The sequence below is a fragment of the Centruroides sculpturatus genome, unplaced genomic scaffold, assembly GCF_000671375.1.
Source record: "Centruroides sculpturatus isolate CEXI.00-Female unplaced genomic scaffold, Cexi_2.0 scaffold619, whole genome shotgun sequence".
Classification (NCBI taxonomy): Eukaryota; Metazoa; Arthropoda; class Arachnida; order Scorpiones; family Buthidae; genus Centruroides; species Centruroides sculpturatus.
Window position 1 is genome coordinate 241,537 of NW_019384948.1, and position 25,920 is coordinate 267,456.

The 25,920-nt window shown below is 27.6% G+C and overlaps 2 protein-coding genes across 5 annotated transcripts in view; both read left to right on the top strand.

Annotated features, from left to right (window-relative positions):
* LOC111632235 overlaps positions 1 to 3,496 on the top strand; it is an 88,106-nt gene extending 84,610 nt beyond the window's left edge. Inside the window, exon 5 of the mRNA XM_023376621.1 lies at positions 3,140 to 3,496. The gene's annotated coding sequence lies outside the window, so the exon portion shown is untranslated. The remainder of the gene's footprint in view (positions 1 to 3,139) is intronic.
* The window catches only part of LOC111632234 (protein stoned-B-like), a 110,674-nt gene that overhangs the window by 18,033 nt on the left and 66,721 nt on the right, over positions 1 to 25,920 (top strand). Inside the window, exon 1 of one of the 4 annotated variants that reach the window (XM_023376616.1) lies at positions 4,116 to 4,555. The exons of 2 other annotated variants lie outside the window; for them this stretch is intronic. The gene's annotated coding sequence lies outside the window, so the exon portion shown is untranslated. Of the gene's footprint in view, positions 1 to 4,115; positions 4,566 to 25,920 lie in introns of those variants that run through there. One more of the 4 variants, XM_023376613.1, reaches the window with a different exon arrangement.

Consider the following 25,920-nt stretch of genomic DNA (forward strand, 5'->3'; position numbering starts at 1 on the left):
GCTATCATTAATTTATTTATTTTTGAAACTGTTTTGTTTGTTTTATTTATTGTATATGCAATCATAAAATATGAATCAATACAATTTGATCTTATAACTGAATGGGATTCAAATGGACTGATCATTTTATAATTTTATTTTTATAAAATCTTCAATAGAAAGAATATTAAATTAGTAAATTTAAAAAAAGACAACAGGTTGTCTTTAAAGAATTTATAATTTTTATTCAATTGAGTATTTTAAACAGCAAAATTTTTTCAACTTACTCACCCAAATCAGAAAATCCATCAGTGAAATGTTAAATTTAAGAAATATTTGACGATGATTATTGAAAGTAATTGAAAATATTAGTCTTCAGGTTTACATTAATTAACAACATAGAACAATGCATGCATGGAATAATCTTCACAAATTCAAATTGTAAAATTTATTTCATGCATTGTTCTATATCGTTAATTAATGTAAATGTAAAGATGATTGCTGAAAGTGATTGAAAACATTTGTTTTTTATCAAGCATTTCTTAAATTTAATGTTTTACTTATATAAATATTCACGATATACAAGCAACAATAAAAGTGTTCACATCTTGTCCTATCTCACAACCTCAGGAAGAAAAGTCTTTATGGGCAGAGTCATCTGTTTCTTTGAGGCTTCCTGCTCATCTGCCTTGTTATGTAAAAACATTAATGCAGCTTCTATACCTAAACTTTGAATATTTATATATGGCCATTTTAATTATTTTTGTATTAATTGAAATATTTTTTAATGTTTTACTGCTGGATTTTTCAGGTTTGGTGAATGAACTGATAAGCATGTCTAGTTATTATAGATTATTGTAAATTTTTTAAGTTAAATTTCTGTAAAATGGCATTTTCTCACTCTAAAAGTAATTACAGGTAACCCTCGTATAACATGGTAGTTACGTTCCAAAAAATTTCTGTGTTATACGAAACAAAGAACTAGTACGAAAAGGAGGGTTAGGTTCCAAAAATTAAAAAAACATGCTAGTATATTTTCATAATTAAGATAAATATCTTCATTAAAATTTTTTTAAGAGATACATATTAATATAAATTAAACAATGTTTTCTTCTTCATCACTAAAAACACTATTAATTAACCGAGAGTGTTTTCTTTTTGGCAAGTTATCCTTATCCTCTGAGCATTTTTCTGCATTATCTTCAGATCCATGCTTTACCTTTTGCAAAATGTATGTAATTTTAGATTGCTTGCTTCTAGTTAAAAGGTCTTTATAAATTTCCTTATATGGTGCTAAGCACTTATGAAGAATAAAGCAAGTATGGAATAAGGGAAAAACATTCGGCAACATCAGAAGCAGAAGCGTCGCGATCTGGCAACATTGAAACAAGTTTCGAGAAGGACCACGTGTATCGACAGAAGGCGAGAAGAGAAAATTTACATACTTAAGTACTAATAGTTCACGAAAATAATAATTTTTGTGAACTATTATTACTTAAGTATGTAAAAATTTATTACATTTCCTGTTGTACGAGGCTTTTACCCAATTCTCGAACCGTATCAGAGTAAATCCGTGCTATAAAAGTACCATGTTATACGGGGAATGGTGCCAATTCTCGAACCGTGTTAGAGTGAATCCGTGCTATAGAAGTGCCGTGTTATATGGGGTTACCTGTATAGATAGATTCTTTCAAATGTCTTTTAAATTCTTTAGTCACTTCAAACATTCAAATGTAGATAGTTTAACTCATTATTTCTTAACAACAGTTTAAATGTATAATAATGTTTAAATATTAACATTATTATAAACTATTACATGAAAATGCCATTTTACAGAAATTAAACTTAAAATGTGTTTGATTCTGAATACGAATTTACTGCCAAAAAGTTCTCTTTGGATAGTAAACTATCTTTTCTTAATAAAATTATCACATTTTTTGACAATGATTTTACTAAGAAATAGTAGTTTAAATCATCCATATATGAATGCTTAACATTTTAAATAATGAAATTTTTAAAATGTTTAGCAAGATAGTCAGTTTCAGAGTGAAAAAAATTTTTATATTTAAAATCTCTTCATTTTTAGAAACTAACTACTTTAACTGAATAAAAATTGTGGATACCTTGAAGGCATATTGTAGTTTTAAGATTTAAGAGGACATATGAGTGGAATCATAATTAAAAAATTAGCAATGAGTTGTGTAACTTCCTTCCTGATATGAGATTAATTATTATAAAATGGTAAAAAGCTTTATTTTGAAAGTAGAGATGAGTTTTATAAAAAATTGTGAATGCTAATATTAAATATATTAAACAAAATAGTTGCCAACATACCCACATTCACACAGGGACAGAAATTTCTTTTTACTTTTTTGAGTTCAGGAGTCTCAAAATGTGGAGGGTCAAATTTGACATTATAACATTATACATATACATATATACTGTATATAACAAGCCAGACTAATAACAAAATAAACTCAGCATTGGATTTAAATTCTGGTTTAAAAATAATCATATTAGTAAATCACCGTGTTTATGCATTAATTTATCAATTTTTAAATTCAATATGAAATAAATATAATTTTTATCTTAAGTTTATACATATATATGATTTGATCAAGTGTAAAATGTAAATGAATGTTTTAGAACTTTATTCATGAATTACTTTAATCATAATTTTAAATATTATTTATAGTTCATATACCAGATTGTTGTTATAAAGTAATTAGATATTTTCATATTTGATAATATTTAATTATATTAAAAAAATATTGAAAAAAGAAGTCTTAAAACATTTACTTTATTGAATAATGAAAAGAAAACTTTATAGAATGAAAGTTTCTGTTGTGACAATAACAATTAATATCTATTAACTGCTTTCTAATATTAAAAGCATTTTTATCAAAAATTAAAGTTTCATTAATGTATATTTAATGTTTAAATAATTTACTATTTTGTAAACATTTACGTTTTCCTATTTCTCAAATTAACCTGAATTTTTCACTATTTTATGGTAACTATATAATTATTTTTTATGTCTTATCTGATAAATAAAATGTATAAAATTAAAATTTTGAAAATAAAAAGTCATACAAATTATATGAATAAAATATTTCAATGGATTGAATTATATATAATTATACGTTGCATTTTTTTTCAGACATTACCTGAATGTATTTTATTCCAAAGAACATAATTTATCATTCAATTTAAAGAAGAATTTCAAGATTTTTGTTTTAATCTAGAATTTTATTAAGAATATATTTGTTTATTTTTGTTTTTAATTTGTTAAGAATTGTTATTCAAGAGAATTAAACTCTCTCTGGCACATTTTATTCTACTTTAATTTTCTTTTAATAAGTTTTTAATATTTGTGCCATAAGAAAATCTTGTTTAGATTTTAAACTTGGATTTTAGTTTGTTGCATTTACTTATGTTATAATTCTTATATTTTTGTGAATTTGTTTTTGTAACTTTTCAAAAACATTTTTTGTATTTCATTTTTTGAAATAAATTTCACACTGTCATGCTAAATAATAGTATTTCAAATGATTTTTGTATATATATTTTATTTTTTACATAATTTAAATATTTTTATTAATTTATTTTTTAATAATAAAAAGACTATAAAGAATATGTAAATATTTACTAAATCAAAATTTTTGTAGTTTATAGTAATTTTAAAAATATAATATCACGTAAAACTTAAAAAGTAATATTTATGATTTTTCTTTATTTCAAAAATTTTTTATTTGTGTCTTAAAACGAATGTATTTTTATCAGTAAGTAATAAAATTTTTAAATATGTTAATTAAAATGGCATGAATATAAAAAAAATGTGGAAAAAAGGAAAAAGGCACCTCAAAAGTTTAGCCATTGAAAATCAGTTCTTGCTGTTCTTGGGGGGAATATTCTTGAAATTCTTGCAAGTAAAGATGGCGATAATTTTTAGTTATGTTTTATTTATTTTTTTCTATAATAATAATAATAATAATGATGAGTTATGTTTTATTTATTTTTTTCTCAAATTCCAATCAATTCAATACATACTGTATATGAATACATTTATATGTAATTTATAATTTTTAGTATATTTTTCTGGTTTTCTATTACACTATAAAATTCTTTGTCAATTGGGATTCTATTTCAAATTGTTCATTCAAAAAAAAATTCGGATATAAAACGTATAGCATTTCTGATCTCGTCCCTCTTCATAAGTTTCCGAATAAATTAGTTTGGAAATCGATACATATTGATCAAACAAACGGAGAACGCTTACCAATACAAAAGCTCGATTTATCATACGTCAAATTCTATTTTCGACCAATGGCAATCGAGAAACAGAACTGTAAAGAACGGCAAATTCTGACCTTTACCAAAGGATTCGTGTACTACGCATGTGCGATAGTATCCAAGAAGAGGATCGATAAACAGCAGCACCAACATCAGGTACACTTAGTGATTGTATAAACGTAGTGTGTACCGTTAATAGTGTGTGTAGTCTGCTGAGAATGTTTACCAATTTGAAATTATCCGGTGGTGTGTTGAAGGTGAAGTTGCATAAATCCATCCTTAGGTGAGTTGAGGTAATATATCCTCTTGTAGTACAGAGTACGTCTTTGATAATAGCACGTCTCTTCGAAGTTTTCCCCTTTTCGCTAATGTTTTAAACTAGAAATTGAAAAATTATCGATTTTTAGATTTATCTAATTTTCAATAAAATCAGTTTTTTCTTAATCATATCGATTTTTGTTTTTTATATAATCGAAGGTACGGATTATCTGACTTCATTTTTTATTGCAATATATTTACCAAACAGTAATGATTGATGAATAAGAAATGATTATAAGTGAAGAGTTTTTTTTTTGATATTTTCCAGTTAGCTGCTTTATGAACGGTTTATGACAGAGGTCGGCATAATACTCGCAATCGATAAAACTTATGCTGCTTTTATGAATTTGTTTATGTTTTGGCGTCACTTGTCCATTTTTTTTAATAAATTCGAATAAGTAGAAATTATCAGTGATGTTTCTATGAAAAAATTTTCATATATATATACACAAACTCATAATCTACCAGCCACGGTTTTTTCTAAGCAAAGAAACAGTTAAAATTTGTGTTTCTTTTGCTGAAATGTATCAATACATATACTTTTTCAGATGTAATATAACTGTAACGAAATGTATTACTGCAATTATAGATTTAAATGGTATTTGCATTTGTTTACTTTCTGAACTAGGTGATCGATATGTTCAATCGAATAATTTAGTGTAGATTAATAAGATATTTTGTATACTAAAATTCTCAATATAACTTGTATAACAATTTATTGTTATGTGATCTTTAATTATTGGTGGTACTTTATCTATTCTTTTTTAAAATCCTTCTATTGGATGATTATTGAAATTTTAAATCTATAATTAATGAAGAGGAGCTCCCATATTCAAAATTAGAGTGGTGGTGATCTCATTGCTTCTTTACTCAGAAAACAAATTTATTTTTTATTTACATTATTAATTAATAGCTTTATTGTAAATACAGATTTCAAGTGAATCGTAAATTTAAGTTTATTTTGATATGTCTCTTTCCATGTTAATATATATTAATCTTTAAAAATAAATTTAGATAAATAAAGATATATCAAAGTTTTTTTTTATTAGGAAATACATTTATATGATATTAAAAGATCATTTAAAAAGTTCTTAATATTAGCCAAGAATACATTGCAACATTTGCGAATTACAATTCACTCATTGGGAAACAGGCTACGAGGTAAATCTTTTAAATTTAAAACATGAATTTAAGCTTTTAACTGTTACTCTACGATGAATACACGTATTAAGAATACCAGCTTTAAAATTTATTTCGTTCGTGAATAACAGAAGAAAAGCTTAGATTTCTATCACTGACCTATTTTCCAATCGATCGATGATTTGAAAATAATTTTGTTTATAACAATTCTTTAATTTTTAAATATTAAAATATCATTTTGTGAGGAACTTGTGACGGTTCACTTTTTAAAAGAATTTATTACAAATTAATAATCAGGTAGAAAAAATTGAACCCTTAATTTTTTGCATATTGTTTTCATTAAAAAAATTATTATGTTTGTTTAAAATTATATTTCCATGTGTATAACACAAGAATATGAAATAATAATAATAACTTTTATCAGTTTTCCAAACAAATAATAATGGTGTTCAAAGTTTTAACTATTGTCCTTAACTGCATAATTCGTAAATAAATCATATAATTTTATTTTCCGCCATGTATATTCTACCTTTAAAATAACTTATTGGAATAGACATATAATACTAACTTATTGGAAAATATATTTTTTCCAAATACGTGTTTTGAAGAACGGATTTTTCATTTCAAAAAAATTTTTGCTCAAATTGTATTAAATTATTTTGCGTTTTAAAACATTCATAATTAATAATCACTCTAAGTAAAATATATACTTAATATGATGATAAAATTCAACGTGATCGTTGTTTTCAACAAATCACGGAGACTTTCGTGTTGAAATGTTTACTACACAAAAATAAAAAAAAGTACTTATTTACGGCAAGATATAAATTTATAATTTTGCTTGTCGTTAAAACTATATAACAACAGTTTAAAGTTATAATTCGAAATTAGAATCCAATTTTTTTTTCTGTATAGCGTAATAATTTAAGAAATATGCGATATTTTCCATCCTAAATCTTGAATAGGTAGTTATTATAATAGAAACTTTTATTTCATGTTAAATATTTAAAGGAGAAAACACATACAAGAAATTGGAGACGACAAATTTGGGATAATTATAATTAAAATTTTTGTTACATCTTTATCATAATTATAATTTCAGAAACATGATCTTTTTTATCATGATCATTAAAGAGATTTTGAATTTAATTTTAATCAAAACTTTTGATTAAAAATTAATTTCAGTAATAAGAGTTAAAATATTTTATTTTACTTTTTTCTGTCCGAGGAACCAGAGTAAGTTTAAACTTAAAATTCTGTCATTTTCATTATATTCAAATTCTCAATCGCACATATCTCACTAAACCCAAATTGTACCTCAAAAGGATTTAACGCGGAAACAAAAAAAGGAAATGGGAAATTTTATCTACTGTTGGAATGTACTTTTTTGTATTATATCAAGTCAAAGTTTGACAGTGTGATTTATAAAGCTTTGGCTATAGACTACATTTAATTGCTCTTTGGTAAAGTATTTTTTTTTCTTTTTGTTTTCATCGAAGAATTGCTTTGTGTTCCATGTTTTTTTTTTCTTTTCCCCCTTTCCCTTAAAGCACGACATAGATGAATATTTTGTTTGAACAGCAACAAATGAAAAATTAAAGTCTGAAATGAAACTTTAAATTATTTTTTCAGGATTTATTTATACGAACAGGTAAGAATAAAAATCTTAAGTTATTTATACTCCAGTTTTGACGATTTTATTGTTGTTATAACTATAGAAACAAATATCTAAATTGTTCAGAATAAATATAAACTTTTAGATAGAGAAAGGTAAATATGTTTTTATGATTTAAAGTTTCAACTTCTATGAAGATAATTTAGAATTATATATAAAGAAAGGAAGGAAAGTAGAGAACACATAAGGATAATAATAACTTATATATATATACATAATTTAATAAATTCTCTTGACGCGAATTAACTACAAGGTAAGTGAATGTAGAGTAAACAGGTGTTATCTCTTTTATTTAATAAAATTTATGAATACATCTTGTAAATGTGTCACCGGTTGAGCTGTTAACGTAGGACTGAAACTATAAAAATTATCTCAAAATTTATACATTGATTGTTTTAATGTGAAATATGCACAAAAAAACATCATTTTTCAAAATGATAGAAGTTTGAGGTTTTAGTTTACGTAAAATAAAACCACGAAGAACAAATTCCTTATCGATAAAGTTACTATGCAGATCAAGCCTTATTTAGAATTAAAAAGTAAGTTTTAGAGATAATATCGATCTGTATGTATTAAAAAACAAATTTTTGTATTAATTCAATATAAATATATAAAATTGGTATAGGATAATTAACTGTTATTACTTAATTTAGTATTTTTCTATTTTTTAAATTCGTTTTGTTTATACAGTATATGGCATATTTTTTTTATCTGGACGAAAGCCAACACAGATTTTTTAAGTACGAATATGTAACGTGCTATTATATAGTTAGCAACTTTAAATATTTATTAATATCAGTATAGTGCTTTACGTGGTGAATTTTTAAAAAAGTATTTATCCTAGTTAATAGAATACCTGTTGAAAAAGCCATTAGGTCACTATGTTATAGTTAACGAATTGAATTATTTCAAAATATTTCCAAGTAAATGTTTAATCGGTTTTAACACGTTTCGTGCTTATTAATCTGATTAAAAATTAAGTAAATTATGTTTAAACCGAAACAATTTAATATAATTAAGAACTAATTGATATTTAATTATTATCGGATCATAATATTCTATTCAAAGCTAAGAGTTCTCTGTGATCTTTTTACAACATATTACTTAAAGGACAGTTTGGCTAAATTTTAAATTTGAATTATTTTTAATCAAGCAAATATGTATTCAAAAATTATATAAATGTAATATTTTTTAAATAATAATAATAACTTTTATCAGTTTTCCAAACAAATAATAATGGTGTTCAAAGTTTTAACTATTGTCCTTAACTGCATAATTCGTAAATAAATCATATAATTTTATTTTCCGCCATGTATATTCTACCTTTAAAATAACTTATTGGAATAGACATATAATACTAACTTATTGGAAAATATATTTTTTCCAAATACGTGTTTTGAAGAACGGATTTTTCATTTCAAAAAAATTTTTGCTCAAATTGTATTAAATTATTTTGCGTTTTAAAACATTCATAATTAATAATCACTCTAAGTAAAATATATACTTAATATGATGATAAAATTCAACGTGATCGTTGTTTTCAACAAATCACGGAGACTTTCGTGTTGAAATGTTTACTACACAAAAATAAAAAAAAGTACTTATTTACGGCAAGATATAAATTTATAATTTTGCTTGTCGTTAAAACTATATAACAACAGTTTAAAGTTATAATTCGAAATTAGAATCCAATTTTTTTTTCTGTATAGCGTAATAATTTAAGAAATATGCGATATTTTCCATCCTAAATCTTGAATAGGTAGTTATTATAATAGAAACTTTTATTTCATGTTAAATATTTAAAGGAGAAAACACATACAAGAAATTGGAGACGACAAATTTGGGATAATTATAATTAAAATTTTTGTTACATCTTTATCCAGGTTGTCTTTAAAGAATTTATAATTTTTATTCAATTGAGTATTTTAAACAGCAAAATTTTTTCAACTTACTCACCCAAATCAGAAAATCCATCAGTGAAATGTTAAATTTAAGAAATATTTGACGATGATTATTGAAAGTAATTGAAAATATTAGTCTTCAGGTTTACATTAATTAACAACATAGAACAATGCATGCATGGAATAATCTTCACAAATTCAAATTGTAAAATTTATTTCATGCATTGTTCTATATCGTTAATTAATGTAAATGTAAAGATGATTGCTGAAAGTGATTGAAAACATTTGTTTTTTATCAAGCATTTCTTAAATTTAATGTTTTACTTATATAAATATTCACGATATACAAGCAACAATAAAAGTGTTCACATCTTGTCCTATCTCACAACCTCAGGAAGAAAAGTCTTTATGGGCAGAGTCATCTGTTTCTTTGAGGCTTCCTGCTCATCTGCCTTGTTATGTAAAAACATTAATGCAGCTTCTATACCTAAACTTTGAATATTTATATATGGCCATTTTAATTATTTTTGTATTAATTGAAATATTTTTTAATGTTTTACTGCTGGATTTTTCAGGTTTGGTGAATGAACTGATAAGCATGTCTAGTTATTATAGATTATTGTAAATTTTTTAAGTTAAATTTCTGTAAAATGGCATTTTCTCACTCTAAAAGTAATTACAGGTAACCCTCGTATAACATGGTAGTTACGTTCCAAAAAATTTCTGTGTTATACGAAACAAAGAACTAGTACGAAAAGGAGGGTTAGGTTCCAAAAATTAAAAAAACATGCTAGTATATTTTCATAATTAAGATAAATATCTTCATTAAAATTTTTTTAAGAGATACATATTAATATAAATTAAACAATGTTTTCTTCTTCATCACTAAAAACACTATTAATTAACCGAGAGTGTTTTCTTTTTGGCAAGTTATCCTTATCCTCTGAGCATTTTTCTGCATTATCTTCAGATCCATGCTTTACCTTTTGCAAAATGTATGTAATTTTAGATTGCTTGCTTCTAGTTAAAAGGTCTTTATAAATTTCCTTATATGGTGCTAAGCACTTATGAAGAATAAAGCAAGTATGGAANTGATAGTTTAATGATAAATTAAAACGTCGTACCGAAGTATTACGCATTATTTAGGCCTATATATGAAAATTTAATAGACAATGTTCCTGCTTGGTGTTTCTTTTATCCATGTTATATATATATATATATATATATATATTTAAGTTTATATAATGTAGTGTTATAACTTGATAAAGATGTTATAAAGACGGTCTTATTGATTCATTATTTTAAATTATAAAAAAAATAACTATTACAAAAAATAGTTGTCACCTATGCAGCATTGACGTCAACGATAGAGTGGATAATTTATTGATTTATCAATGCGAAGTATCAGTACATTAAGACCATATGGCCTGCCGTAATTTTGTCCATCACGGTTATTTCATGAGATATGCCAGAATGGGTAGGAAATAGAAAACGATACCCCAATCCGATTCAAGTCAAATTTTGTAGATCCAAATCGAATTCAAATCCGAAATTTTTTTTAATGGTAGTAGGCTGATACGTTATTCCTGTACAGTAAAGTTGTAAGCAATTAAGGTCACAGTTTAAATTTGTACTTATTTAGTCTAATTTGGAAAATATATTAAAACCGCAAAATATATAGTTTGGTATCAGTTTGATGAAATCTGTGCGATTTTACATCTTGGCTAAAATTCATAAGATAGAAAATAACCATTTCAAGATTTAGGCTGGATTGCTGTACTTGAAATGGTAATGTATTTGACTATTTTTTCTGGATATTTAGTCGATGCAGATCGATTATACAAATTTCCGTACTGGGATTTACTGGAATTTTCATCTCTCTATCCACTATTCTAGCCGAATTTATTACTGGAAATGTAATACATTTATTAAAATAAAGATTACAAGCAGTAATTACAGATATTAAATTTTCTTGAAATACTGTATATATAATATCAGTGTATCCATTCTTCCGTATTTCATTCTTTGTATTAAAGCAAATAAATAATATTTGCTTAAACAGATAACGTAAAAATTAAAAATTATTAAAAATCGAAACAAGAAATTTTCAATTTAAATCAATTTATAAATGTGAAAAGTAGTTTAAAACCATGAAAGTTATTTGTTTTATAATAAATCGTAGGAATGGATTTGAGAAATTATTTTTACCTTAATATGTCATTAGACGTCTATTTTTAGCACCAACCTTCTAAAAATGTTAATTTGGTCTCTCGTTGTAGGCTATAGAGCAGGGGTGTCCAACCCGCGGCCCGCGGGCCTCATGCGGCCCAATAAACGTGTAAACAAAACCGACAAATGTTTTAATTTTTTTATTATTTATTTATTTCAACGGTATAAACTCAAAAAAGAAATTTCACAAAGTCGTAAACCTTTATTCATATTTTATTTTTGAGTGGAAAAGAAATATTTTCAAATACTTGGAGATGTGTGAATGAGGACGGATTATTAAATANGACTTTTTTCAACAACTTTTTAGAGTGTATTAGTAATTCCCATCTAAAGAAATGTTTAAAATTAAATTTTAGTGACTAACCTCAAGTATTTGAAATCTTTTCACTATCTAAAGTTTCAATTTTTATATGCTTTTTTATGATTTATCTTTAATTCTCAGAACTTATAAAGAATAGAAATGCTGAATTAGCTCTGAATGAACTGCACATGAAAACGATACATCACATTCCAGCTGATGATGATGATAAGGTTTGGTGCAATCTTTAAGAATTATTCGAAGCAATTATGACTATTATTTTTCAGGTTTTGATAGTCAACAAAAATTTCTTTTCTAAATAAAATAAACCGTAACACTATTTTTTCAGTGTTTTCCATAAATCATTGCAAAAATTTTAACGTTTTTATTATAATTTGAAGAAAGAATTCTAATGTTGAAAGTAGTTAAAAATTTTAAATTCGGATAATTTTAAAATTATATCAAAAATAAGTTCACCTTTATTTACTCGACATCAGATATAATGTATATTAACGGAATTCACTAGTATCTAATTTCGATTATTAATACTAATGTATTTCGAAATTTCTGTAGGTAGAAATGCAAACTTAAAATGTTTTCTAATAATTTCCACTTTTAAACTTTACAGTTCTAGCATTAGACTGATAATATTTAAATTAAATAATTTTTTGGGAAGCTTTTAATATCTTAAGTCTATTCAATCAATCTGAAATTCATTTGTTATGAATGACCTCCATCTTAGCCATCATGGATGAAGGATTGGAACGAGACAGATCCGAATTATCTGGAAATAGTCATAATGGTTTCTCGAATATACAGATTACAATGGCAGAATTTTTTATCTCGCGGCCATTTGGCCAATGCTGCCAAGTTTTAATTTTCACTCATCAAAATTCTTAATTAAAGTTGATAAATAAACTAAAAGGAATTTTCAACTCCTCCTTATAGGTACGATAATTCACTTTCTATATAGAAACTAATCACGTAATAAATAAAATATCTGTTAAGTTTCCTTAGTTTGATAGTTTAATGATAAATTAAAACGTCGTACCGAAGTATTACGCATTATTTAGGCCTATATATGAAAATTTAATAGACAATGTTCCTGCTTGGTGTTTCTTTTATCCATGTTATATATATATATTTAAGTTTATATAATGTAGTGTTATAAATTGATAAAGATGTTATAAAGACGGTCTTATTGATTCATTATTTTAAATTATAAAAAAAATAACTATTACAAAAAATAGTTGTCACCTATGCAGCATTGACGTCAACGATAGAGTGGATAATTTATTGATTTATCAATGCGAAGTATCAGTACATTAAGACCATATGGCCTGCCGTAATTTTGTCCATCACGGTTATTTCATGAGATATGCCAGAATGGGTAGGAAATAGAAAACGATACCCCAATCCGATTCAAGTCAAATTTTGTAGATCCAAATCGAATTCAAATCCGAAATTTTTTTTAATGGTAGTAGGCTGATACGTTATTCCTTTACAGTAAAGTTGTAAGCAATTAAGGTCACAGTTTAAATTTGTACTTATTTAGTCTAATTTGGAAAATATATTAAAACCGCAAAATATATAGTTTGGTATCAGTTTGATGAAATCTGTGCGATTTTACATCTTGGCTAAAATTCATAAGATAGAAAATAACCATTTCAAGATTTAGGCTGGATTGCTGTACTTGAAATGGTAATGTATTTGACTATTTTTTCTGGATATTTAGTCGATGCAGATCGATTATACAAATTTCCGTACTGGGATTTACTGGAATTTTCATCTCTCTGTCCACTATTCTAGCCGAATTTATTACTGGAAATGTAATACATTTATTAAAATAAAGATTACAAGCAGTAATTACAGATATTAAATTTTCTTGAAATACTGTATATATAATATCAGTGTATCCATTCTTCCGTATTTCATTCTTTGTATTAAAGCAAATAAATAATATTTGCTTAAACAGATAACGTAAAAATTAAAAATTATTAAAAATCGAAACAAGAAATTTTCAATTTAAATCAATTTATAAATGTGAAAAGTAGTTTAAAACCATGAAAGTTATTTGTTTTATAATAAATCGTAGGAATGGATTTGAGAAATTATTTTTACCTTAATATGTCATTAGACGTCTATTTTTAGCACCAACCTTCTAAAAATGTTAATTTGGTCTCTCGTTGTAGGCTATAGAGCAGGGGTGTCCAACCCGCGGCCCGCGGGCCTCATGCGGCCCAATAAACGTGTAAACAAAACCGACAAATGTTTTAATTTTTTTATTATTTATTTATTTCAACGGTATAAACTCAAAAAAGAAATTTCACAAAGTCGTAAACCTTTATTCATATTTTATTTTTGAGTGGAAAAGAAATATTTTCAAATACTTGGAGATGTGTGAATGAGGACGGATTATTAAATAAAGCTGGAGTTGTGACTCAAAGAATTATAGACCCAAATTTGGGAAAAGGAGGGAAAGGTGAGAAAGGACAAAAAATAAAAAGTAGTGAGAGAGGTTAAATAGATCTTCTGTTATACAAATATTGAACCTTAATTTTCCAACCTTTCTCACTTTATCTTTTGTCCTTTCTCTCCTTTCCCTGCATTTGGGTCTATAATCCTTTGAGTCACAACTCCAGCTTTATTTAGTATTTCTTCCAACGTTGCAAGTTTTGGCTACATTGCGCCAAATGTGGCTACTTTTTTTGTTTGACGTAGAAATTATCATTTAGTGCATTGGCTACTTCTTGGGCTACATATTATTTATAAATATATTAGTTGAATAAAAATGCACTTTAAAATGGTGTTTCAAATAAATTTCCGCTTGTCTCTTTTATAATAAATGAATTTATCTATTGCTAAGTATAAGTTGAAAGTGTCTGTAGAAGTAATTTTTTAAAATATCCTTTTTCCTGACAAAGATTTAATACTTATTATTATAATCTAGACGTGTTAATCCTTAAATATACTTGTATATTGGCCACAAGTATATATTATACATACTTGTGGCTCAAAACTCCTTGACTTCTTCCAATGCGGCCCAGAAAAACAAAAAGGTTGGACACCCCTGCTATAGAGGATTAATAAAAATTCTAAGAACAGCTAAGAATCTCTTCTCGTGGTATTTTTTCCGTTTGCTTTTAAATGTTTGGTTCGAAACGGTTAAACAAGTTAAAATTATTTTTGTTGCATTCATTTCAACGAAATTTTATTATTTTTATTTATTTATTGTTTTGAGATACAAAATTACTTATTTTCTTAGATTTTTCTAATTTTAATGGATATTTTTAGTTAGGAGAGAGGGCATCATATCAACTAGATATTAATTTTGAATGATGCAAGGTCATAAATAATGACAATAACAAAACGTTGGACTAACCCAATTACGATATATCATTAATTAAATGTTACGCAATTATTTAAAACCATTAAGTAATATTATATTATTTTAATTTCAGTTTATGACTATAACAAAATTATTGTAAAAGTGAAACGTTTTCAGTTCTTCCTGAAAATTTAGATAAGTCTAAAAGTGAAAGTAAGTCATATTCGTTTTTGGTTTCAATAATTTTTAAAAATAATTTTGAGTTCTGGTTTGAAAAAGTAATTATAAATTTTAAAAAATTATTTAAAAGTATAAATAAAATAAGAGATTTAAAACAGGACTTTAAAGATGGATTTTTTACAAAAAAAAATTAATTTGGATATTAACATAAATAAAACTTAATCGATTTATTTCAATATTTTCTTATCATGATTATTTTGAATTGCGTTTAAATTTATGCGTAATTGAAGATTTCATTTTCTACAAGTAGGCTATGGCTTCGAACACTTCAATAATTCAAAGTAATGGCGGTACAACAGCAAATAAATTAAGAGGCAATGAACTTTTTTCTTTATCACGTTTAAAGATGGTAGAAATGGCAAAAGAAATTATAAATTGCTATCATGAAGTTTCAGAAATTATTTTCCATTCTTATCAATTTCGAAAGTTTCGATGTCTCCAGTTTCATTCTCATTGAAGAACGATTTTTTCTGTACCTAGACTAGAAATAGATTTAAGAAATATTGCAGATAAAAGACATCTAATATGTAGAGTCAATTTGTTATATATATACATAATAAATTTTGCAATGAATTTTCAAAGAATTAATTGAATAAATTTGACATTAAATTATTATTTAAAAAATATTACAAGATAGTCTAACTGTGAGTATAATAGAATAATTTAAAATATAGACTTTATTTGACAATATATTTATAATATATATATATATATATAAATTAAGAAAATATTAGAACAAGCAAGAGGTAACAGATAAATTTAATTGAAACTTATGTGGCTGTTCCTATAGTATTCTTGGTATTAATTTTTATTATCATCGTTTTTTGCATTTATTATTAACATCTGCTACTCTACTCTTGAAAACCTGAATATTTATGTATATATTAAAAATATAAATTTAAGGAACGAGTTTTACTTCCTTTTATTATTTAAAAATCTTACTGTCATTGATGCAGCCTGAAAATTTTTCTATAGTGTAAATAGAAATGTATTTATATTATTTATTAACTTAACTAATAAACGGTAAATTTTTCAATATGAAATAAATTATAAATTAAAGTATAGCAAGGGTAGTTATGAGTTTTTACATATAATTATTAAAATAATTAGTCATTACTTTAAAAATATCATTATATTTTGTATTCAAGATAAGATAATAGTAAATAGGAAATACGAATAATAGTTTGTTAATTATTATTATTCTTTAATTTTGTAATCTACAACAATTTTTATCTTTAACTAAAATTATTTCATTTTATTAATTTTATTTTCTCATTTTGGATTCTTTCTGTCCTGCGGGCACAAAGAGGGCCGTTTTCCACATGTGGGTTCGGCCTGGCCACAACGATCGGGTGGTGAGAGATAGGATCTGACATATCTGGAACATGATTATGAGTTTTCCAGAGCGATAGGCTGATGCTTTAACCTCTTAGGCTATTTATTTCAATAGTTGTTTTGATTAAAAAAATACAGCAAATATTTTATGAGAAANACAAACTAACATCTTAATTAGTCATTACTTTAAAAATATCATTATATTTTGTATTCAAGATAAGATAATAGTAAATAGGAAATACGAATAATAGTTTGTTAATTATTATTATTCTTTAATTTTGTAATCTACAACAATTTTTATCTTTAACTAAAATTATTTCATTTTAATAATTTTATTTTCTCATTTTGGATTCTTTCTGTCCTGCGGGCACAAAGAGGGCCGTTTTCCACATGTGGGTTCGGCCTGGCCACAACGATCGGGTGGTGAGAGATAGGATCTGACATATCTGGAACATGATTATGAGTTTTCCAGAGCGATAGGCTGATGCTTTAACCTCTTAGGCTATTTATTTCAATAGTTGTTTTGATTAAAAAAATACAGCAAATATTTTATGAGAAACCACAGCTGAGTTAAACTTCAAATAGTTTGTTTCTGTCATTATCTGATAAATATATATTTAGAAATTTACTAGGCCTATTCTATATTTAGATTGCATTGATCATTTATTGCAGATTCGTTGTATATGTACCGGTACTTGCAGCCATTTTGTAGTTAACCTAATTTTTGTCAGTGAATTTTTGAAAAGTGTTGAAATTAAATTTAATGTGAATAATAGAGATTTTTTTAAGTTTGTAAATTAAGAAAAACAAAATAATAAACTAATATAGTATTCAATGATAATTTTATCTTTGAATAATAACATAAATATAAGTTAAAAATATAGAAAGAATTAAGAAATATCAGTAAAATCCATAAAAATGGGTGTCGATGGAAGATTGTTTAATTACATAAGTAACGAATTGTGATATGTGAAAGTGTGAAAGTGTAATTGTGAAAGTGTAATTGTGATATTAAAAATGCATTTAGAAAAGTCTACGGCTTTTACTGGCTTATCGAATAAACGATACGAATGGACCCTAGAACAGGGGTGGCAACAATTTTTGCCCCAGGCCGAATTGGAAAGAAACTTTTTTCACGGCCCGAACCAGTGGCTGTCCTAGCAAGATTTTGAGATGGTGCGAGATCTCATTGTTGTGTCACCCCGTAGAGACTAAATTGTACATAGAGAATACAGATACATTTTTCACATTATCATGAACATTCTACGCTGTGCTGAAGATATTTGTAATGTAGCGTTAACTCTAATCGAACAGTTACTTGTTGACCTTTATTTTTTAGGCATCAGAATTTTTCGTCGAGATATTCGGACTTAAGTAGCTAATACTGAAAGTTTAATCGCGGGCCACATAAATTCATTAGACGCGCCGGATCCGGCCCACGGCCCGTATGTTGGCCATGCCTGCCCTAGACCATCACTGACGCGCAATTGACTGATTGCCCCTGGATGTCGGCTTCTTACAGAAACACAGCTTCCCTATCATCAAATGTCACAACACGCCACTGATAATTTGTTTGTTCCTAAGAGTTCTAAAATCGAAACAAATTTTTCCATAAGAAACAACATAAAATGGATTAATCCGTTCATGACCTCCAAAATAAAGCGTTTTTAAAAAATTATTTAGCCGTATTTCATGATAAAAATGCCTACAAATACAATGTAATATTGTANATTACATGGGATATAATAATATACTACACTAATAATGGATTTTTTCATACTTTTCGGTTATCCGACTTTTCAATTATCCGACCAACCCCAGTCCCCAATTGGGTCGGATAATCGAGACTCTACTGTAATGGATTTTTTCATACTTTTCGGTTATCCGACTTTTCAATTATCCGACCAACCCCAGTCCCCAAGTGGGTCGGATAATCGAGGCTCTACTGTGTTTTTATGATAGTTCTGTATAATTGACAGGAGTTTTAACAAATATTTTAATGGATTTTTTTTATTTTTATTCCACTCTCCGATTTTATATTACTCATGGATTTCAATGTTAAACCAGTGATATTACGATTTTAGTTTGTCCCATCTTTAAGGGGATGTAGAAAAAAACGTGTACCATTCTTGTACAATGTTAAAAAATTAACTGTTACTTTGACAGCGTCATTTACAACTAAATTTAATGATTGAGAGAGATGCACGAGGTACAGAAAAAGCTCTAGAATTTATTTTCCTTAAATTTACGATTTATATATCCGTTGTCATAAAAATTTGTCTTTCCACTTTTTTCCCAAGACTACAAATATTCGAATACAAAGTAACCGGTTTCGACTTATTTCTACTTAAGAAGTAGTTAAATAATTAAGCGATTAGGGAATTGGGGACATAAACAAAACCTGCTGAAAGAGCTGGAATTTTACTTAAACAAAAGCTTAACCGAACCAGCTCTAGCCGAGTACAGTGGAGACTGATTTCTTCGTATTATTAATGTAATAAAGACAAATTTTTCCAGGTCAACGAGAGTGACCGAAAAGTTGTAATTTTGGAAATTTCTGAGGACACTTGGTCCTAAAACGAATTAGTTAGAAAACAAAACTATTACGTTTAACATATTTAGATTTTTACAGCTATGGCGAGAAACGTTTAAAATCTACAACAGCCCTGTCGCGTCCTTTGAGATATATTAGCGGTGCGACAAAAGAGGTATTTGACATTGACCGGTATTTGCACCCTGGGGATTTGGCAATCCGCGTGTATGGACGCACTGCAACCGTCTTCGATTCCACCCGTTAGCCACTCGTAGGGAGCTATTTGACTAAGTGCATTGTTTTAAGATTTAAGAAGTAAAGAATATTTTGTTATTTTTATGTACGTTTCTTTACAAAGCTATATTTAATTATAATTTTCTTTAAAAGTATATTCATACAATTGAAGAATATTTTGTATCAGGTATGTACCGGTACATCCACCACGCATTTTATTTCACCAAGTAAGTTTTTATTATTTTATTTATAATTTTAGCTCTTATATCGTGGCTAACGATTCGGAATGTAATTGTGATATTAAAAATGCATTTAGAAAAGTCTACGGGTTTTACTGGCTTATCGAATAAACGATACGAATGGACCCTAGAACAGGGGTGGCAACAATTTTTGCCCCCATGCCGAATTGGAAAGAAACTTTTTTCACGGCCCGAACCAGAGGCTGCCCTAGCAAGATTTTGAGATGGTGCGAGATCTCATTGTTGTGTCACCCCGTAGAGACTAAATTGTACATAGAGAATACAGATACATTTTTCACATTATCATGCATTATGAACATTCTACGCTGTGCTGAAGATATTTGTAATGTAGCGTTAACTCTAATCGNAAGATTTTGAGATGGTGCGAGATCTCATTGTTGTGTCACCCCGTAGAGACTAAATTGTACATAGAGAATACAGATACATTTTTCACATTATCATGCATTATGAACATTCTACGCTGTGCTGAAGATATTTGTAATGTAGCGTTAACTCTAATCGAACAGTTACTTGTTGACCTTTATTTTTTAGGCATCAGAATTTTTCGTCGAGATATTCGGACTTAAATAGCTAATATTGAAAGCTTAATCGCGGGCCACATAAATTCATTAGACGCGCCGGATCCGGCCCACGGCCCGTATGTTGGCCATGCCTGCCCTAGACCATCACTGACGCGCAATTGACTGATTGCCCCTGGATGTCGGCTTCTTACAGAAACACAGCTTCCCTATCATCAAATGTCACAACACGCCACTGATAATTTGTTTGTTCCTAAGAGTTCTAAAATCGAAACAAATTTTTCCATAAGAAACAACATAAAATGGATTAATCCGTTTGACCTCCAAAATAAAGCGTTTTTAAAAAATTATTTAGCCGTATTTCATGATAAAAATGCCTACAAATACAATGTAATATTGTATATAATATAATACTTTATTATATATAATAAAATTTTATTTAATTTGACTTCAAGTAAGCACTGAATTCTTAGATGCCATTTACATTACATGAATGTCATTTAATGCGGATTTTATTAATTTAATTTAAATTCAACTGCGGCGCATATCAGAAAACGGTAGTAGTATCTTTCCCACATGCATTTGAATTCTAATTTAAATAGCAACGTCATCGATGATTCGTGTCGTGATGTCTAATGACGTGGGAGATCTCGGCGCCACTAACTTCTGAATCAGTAGTACTATCGCTGATTGGTTGGATCGTTGACTTTCTTTAACGTAGGAAGTATAGGGGGTTAACCATCTGTCTCTCTAATCTGTGGCCAGCTCTTGCCGAGTAAGTTGTTCAACGTGTTCGACAACCGAGTTATTGTACGGCAAACGGGGCAAATATAAGTTCAAAATTCTGTTCGTGAACCGATTTGTTCGAAAAGCGAGGTTTGACTGTATATTCTGAGTTCACTGCTAAAATCACATATGACAGACATACCTTGATTTTTCTCAAATGCTTTCAAAACGTGAAGTTTTATTATCGCAGCTGTCTAACTTTTATCCCATATTATTGGTTTGCATCAAATTACACAAAAAGATAAACAATTAGCTGATTTTAGAGGTCGTTATCAACAATAATATTTTGTCTGTGGGATTATACAACTTGGAACAAATTTTTACCCATTTTTCTCAAGTTTGGGTAAGAGCACGTTTTTCGGTTCCATTCAGAGAAGAAAACGTGAAATCATACAGAAAGTAAAAGTAATAAAAATTAACATGACCGACGGTTATTTACGTTTAATAAAATACAATAAATGTAAGTACAACTTTTAACAAAGATAAAACTTTTATTTCAGACATTTCCTTCCGTCGTTCACACAGACATTGTTACTGTAAATATATTTCGACCAGTTTCTTTGTCTTGTAACTTTTCGTAGATTTATTGTGTGGATAATAAACTCCAGCTCGCAACAGAATACCAATGTATGCTTGAAAAAAGCACTATCTAGATTTTTTCTACTATTGCCTAAAAATATGTTGTAATTCTATGAATTTATTTTCAATAATCTGAGAAAATATGACTTCACATGAATATTTTATGTCACTGATTCTTTTGCAAGGTTTTGCTGGATTGACTCTAATTTCCATTCTATTTTTTCGCTCTTTTGACAAAATATTTTTGTTATTCCTTTTAGATTCCACAGCTACATTGTCAGAATGATCGTCAGAATTTTCATTTTCAGATGCTTCACTTTCATGATTTGCATATTCTCAGAAACTTCCTCATCACTATCGAAAGCTTTTAAAGGCATTTAGAATTCCGCGTCACTTGTAGTCCATGCCGAATGATTTCCGATGTAAGACTGGAATGAACGACAGTCTTTTACATACCGGAGACTATAGATAAGCATAATCTTGAAGTGGAAACATTAAGAGCAAGCGCTAATAATTAGTAGCTGTAAAGCAGGCACAAATATGTTTTAGTTATTTCTTAATTTGCTTTAGTTATTATTTAGTTATTGCAGGACATTAAAAATTATTTAAAAAAAACTCGCTTTTCAATGTTAATAACAATAATCATTTCAATTAAATAAATAGAAGGGGCAATAATGACCCCTTTTTTTTACTCTTTCCGCCCTGCGGGCATTAAGAGGGCCTCTTATAGCAGGCCCATTATGGGTTCGGCCAGGCCCACAATGGGGCGACCGGGTGGTGAGGGACGGGGCCCGACATATCTGAACGGACCATCCCCGAAAAATTGCTGGGGATTCCTTGACTCGTTCGGATTCGATTCCAGGTCCCCCAGAGCGGTAGGTTGCAACCTTGACCGCTCGGCCGGACCTACAGCGGTCCTTTAAAGTAGTTTAATACGTTTTGCAACTTCCAAAATCATATTAATAATTCTGTGTAAAATATATATTAAAAATTACCTTTACGTAGAAATTTTCACAAATAGAAAAAGTTTATTAAAGTTTGCTGGAAACTGCATACAACAACAAATGCTTTGAATTGAGTTGAAAATTTAAATAAAAAAAATGAACTTAGATCAAACTTCTAACTTAAAGGGTAATTTTCGTTTTTTTTTTAAATAAACCGTATTATAAAAATTTACAATAATATTTTGTATTAAGATTTTAAAAAACAAAGATGGTCAATACCCCGATCACTCAATTTGATTCTTATTTTAGTAACGAAAAGTCCCGCTACCAAGAATGCTCTTTCCGATTCAATTCATGTGGGTGGAATCGTCTTTAATGCATTTAATAGAAGACGGATGTTATGAGTTTTTTTCACCCGTAGCCTGGAAGATTTCTAGTTCGTTTTCGAGATTGTAATACTTCTTTTGCTCTCTAGTATTCTTGATTTGTCTACCGCGGCTGCTTTAATAGAAACATCAAGCTCATAGCCCGATAATTTGGCAATTCGTTTTTGGCTTTAATAATCAGATTTATGAAGAAAAACTTCATACTTGTAGACTTCGTACTCGTTGGTATCCTTGCCCAATTTGCACAATTTGGCGTTACGCAGTTATTGATGCTACTGGGCATGGTTAAAAATTAAGACAGCATAAGTACAATTATTCCAGATATTATAGGTTCTGACAAGTAAAGAATTTTCAGAGTCACGCCACAAATAAGCTACGTATTGATTATTGAGCATTTGTAACATGCCATAACGAGCAAAAATTTAAAAAACTTAGTAGGTTTAAAATTAATAAATACAAATGTATTCTGACAGTTTGAGTTAATTATACTTTCTATTTGCAAAATTTCCTCAACTTTAACACGAAATAAGAAAAAAGTGAATTTTTAAGAAATTTGCGGTATTTCCCGGGTTAAAAAAACAACCGGGATCCCGTTTGAGAAACCCTAGTTTTAGGCCTACCAGTGGCCAAGCGGTCTGCGTACCCTGAACACTGGGAGTTCGGTCGTGGGTTTGCGCCTTGCTCGGACGGACTGGTCACGTGGAGTTTTCCGGTTTTCTCCACGTCTGTAACGCCTGAATAGCTACCAGTTACCCTTAAAAAGACCTCCCGAAAGGCATCCTCCTAGGCAGATCGCCCAACTGTTGCGTTGCCATAACTAAACAAACAAACAAACTTAGCCTAAATGTGTTTTCTAAAGCAAGGATGGGCAACCTTTATCTATGTAAGAGCCGCATTTCAAAAGTTTTATACTGACGCGGGCCGCATTCAAGAGAAAAGAGGAGGAAAGTCGGTAAATCACAATTACTTATTCATATATAGCATAAGTATACTTAATTTAGCTTTTGGAACCGATGTAAACGGAAATATTTGGTTAAATATTAGTCACTGCTAGTTTTAAATTACTGTAGTTTCGATATGTCTGTTAGTCGGTTTCTTGTTTTAATTTTTACTAAATTCATTGCGGAAAAACTATTCACATACATAATTGTAGAAAATAACGTTTGAATTTTTGCTGCATACTTTCTTAAGCTGGGAAATTGATATATTTATTTATATTTAATGCGATGCGGGCCGCAAAAAATATTGCTGAGTTACGGGTTGCCTATCCCTGTTCTAAAGAATAATAATAATGTAGGGCCATATTTATCCAAGCAGAGCAATTAAAAGATATTAACGTCAGCATGCAACAATAGACAATAACTTTTGAAATTTTTGAAACTGATTTTGAAGTAACTTTTCGATTCTTATACTATTGCTTCAGTTTGTAGAGTAAAGCTACTCTGGAACAAGTTTTTAATTTAGAAATAGTTCACAATATTAATCATCAGCAAGCTATTGGAATAATGTAAAAAGCAATTGTTTCATTTCAAGGCGTAGGAATAGAATTGTTTGCAATTACTTGAGAAAATAAAGCAATCAATTCTGATGTAATAACAAACTAACATCTTAATATTAATTAGTTGAAAGAGACTTTCAAAATTTATTTACAGTTTTAAATTAAGTAAAATGAAAAGAAAAACCAGTTAGTAGTTTTTAAATCATAAATATTACTCAAATCAAATCGAACGATTTCCTTGTCTATATTATTGTATAAATTCATTATTAATCGATTTCCTTAATTAAATAATTTTTTATCAAATATGATGAATACAAAGAAACATTTAATTAATATTTATGAATTCATAAATCGCGTCAAGCATTATTAATTTTTAGAAAAGTTATTAAAAAGTTTTTTACGGTAGCTTTCGATTAATACTTGATTTTCGAATAGTTTATATGTGAAATAAATTAAATTTTTAAAATTAACTATAAACTCAATTTCAGGATAGTGTTAAGTATTAATGTATTTAATTCGTGAATTTTGATTGGTACAAGTATAAGTTATTAATACATAAAATATTTTAATTACATATACAATTTTCTAATTAGAAAAAATAATTTTAATTAAAAAAGTATAATAAATATATATTTTTATTCTTAATTACTGCCATTTAACTGTTTAACTCGAATATCAAAAACGAATTAGATTTGAATTACAAATAGTGAACAAAAAAATCTGCTTTGGTTACTGAAACAAAATTTAAAAGAAAACCATTCACGTGTTTGTCTTATCTTTAAATTAAAGAAAAAAAAAAATATTAATTTTATCACAACTCCTAAAATTTTAACACATGCTAATAAAAAATATATTTAATTTACGAATTTTCGATGGAATTCTGAAATTTCAAACTAAGATAATGCTCATTTTGAATTTACTTGGAATAAATGTACTTTTTGTAGTACAGTATATTTGCATGTAAAAGCTCTTACTCTATAAATATATTAATTATCAATAATAAATTAATTATTCAACCAAGATTAATTAAATTCTTAAATTTGAAAATGAATTCAACATTTTGATTGTTTTTTCAAGCCTAATATTAAGTACCATACTTCTGAAGATAAGCCGAAAATATTAGACTTAATTCCAAATAATTTTATTCATACTAAATATATCAAATCTTGATTTGTTTTATATATAATCAATTATATATAAATACAGATCAAGGATACAGTAAGAAAAAACTGTACTTAGATTTAACCTAAAATACAGTTAAATTAAAAAGAAATGAACGACATTAAGAAAAGTCGTATTAAAGATTGCTTTAAGTATGCGAATTGATCGTTTAATATTATTAAATTTTTATAAATTATTTTTTAAATTTAAGTATTAAAAATGGAAGTAAATTTTATGGTAGAGATAATTTATTTTATGTAATCCGTTTTATTTAACTTTAAAAGG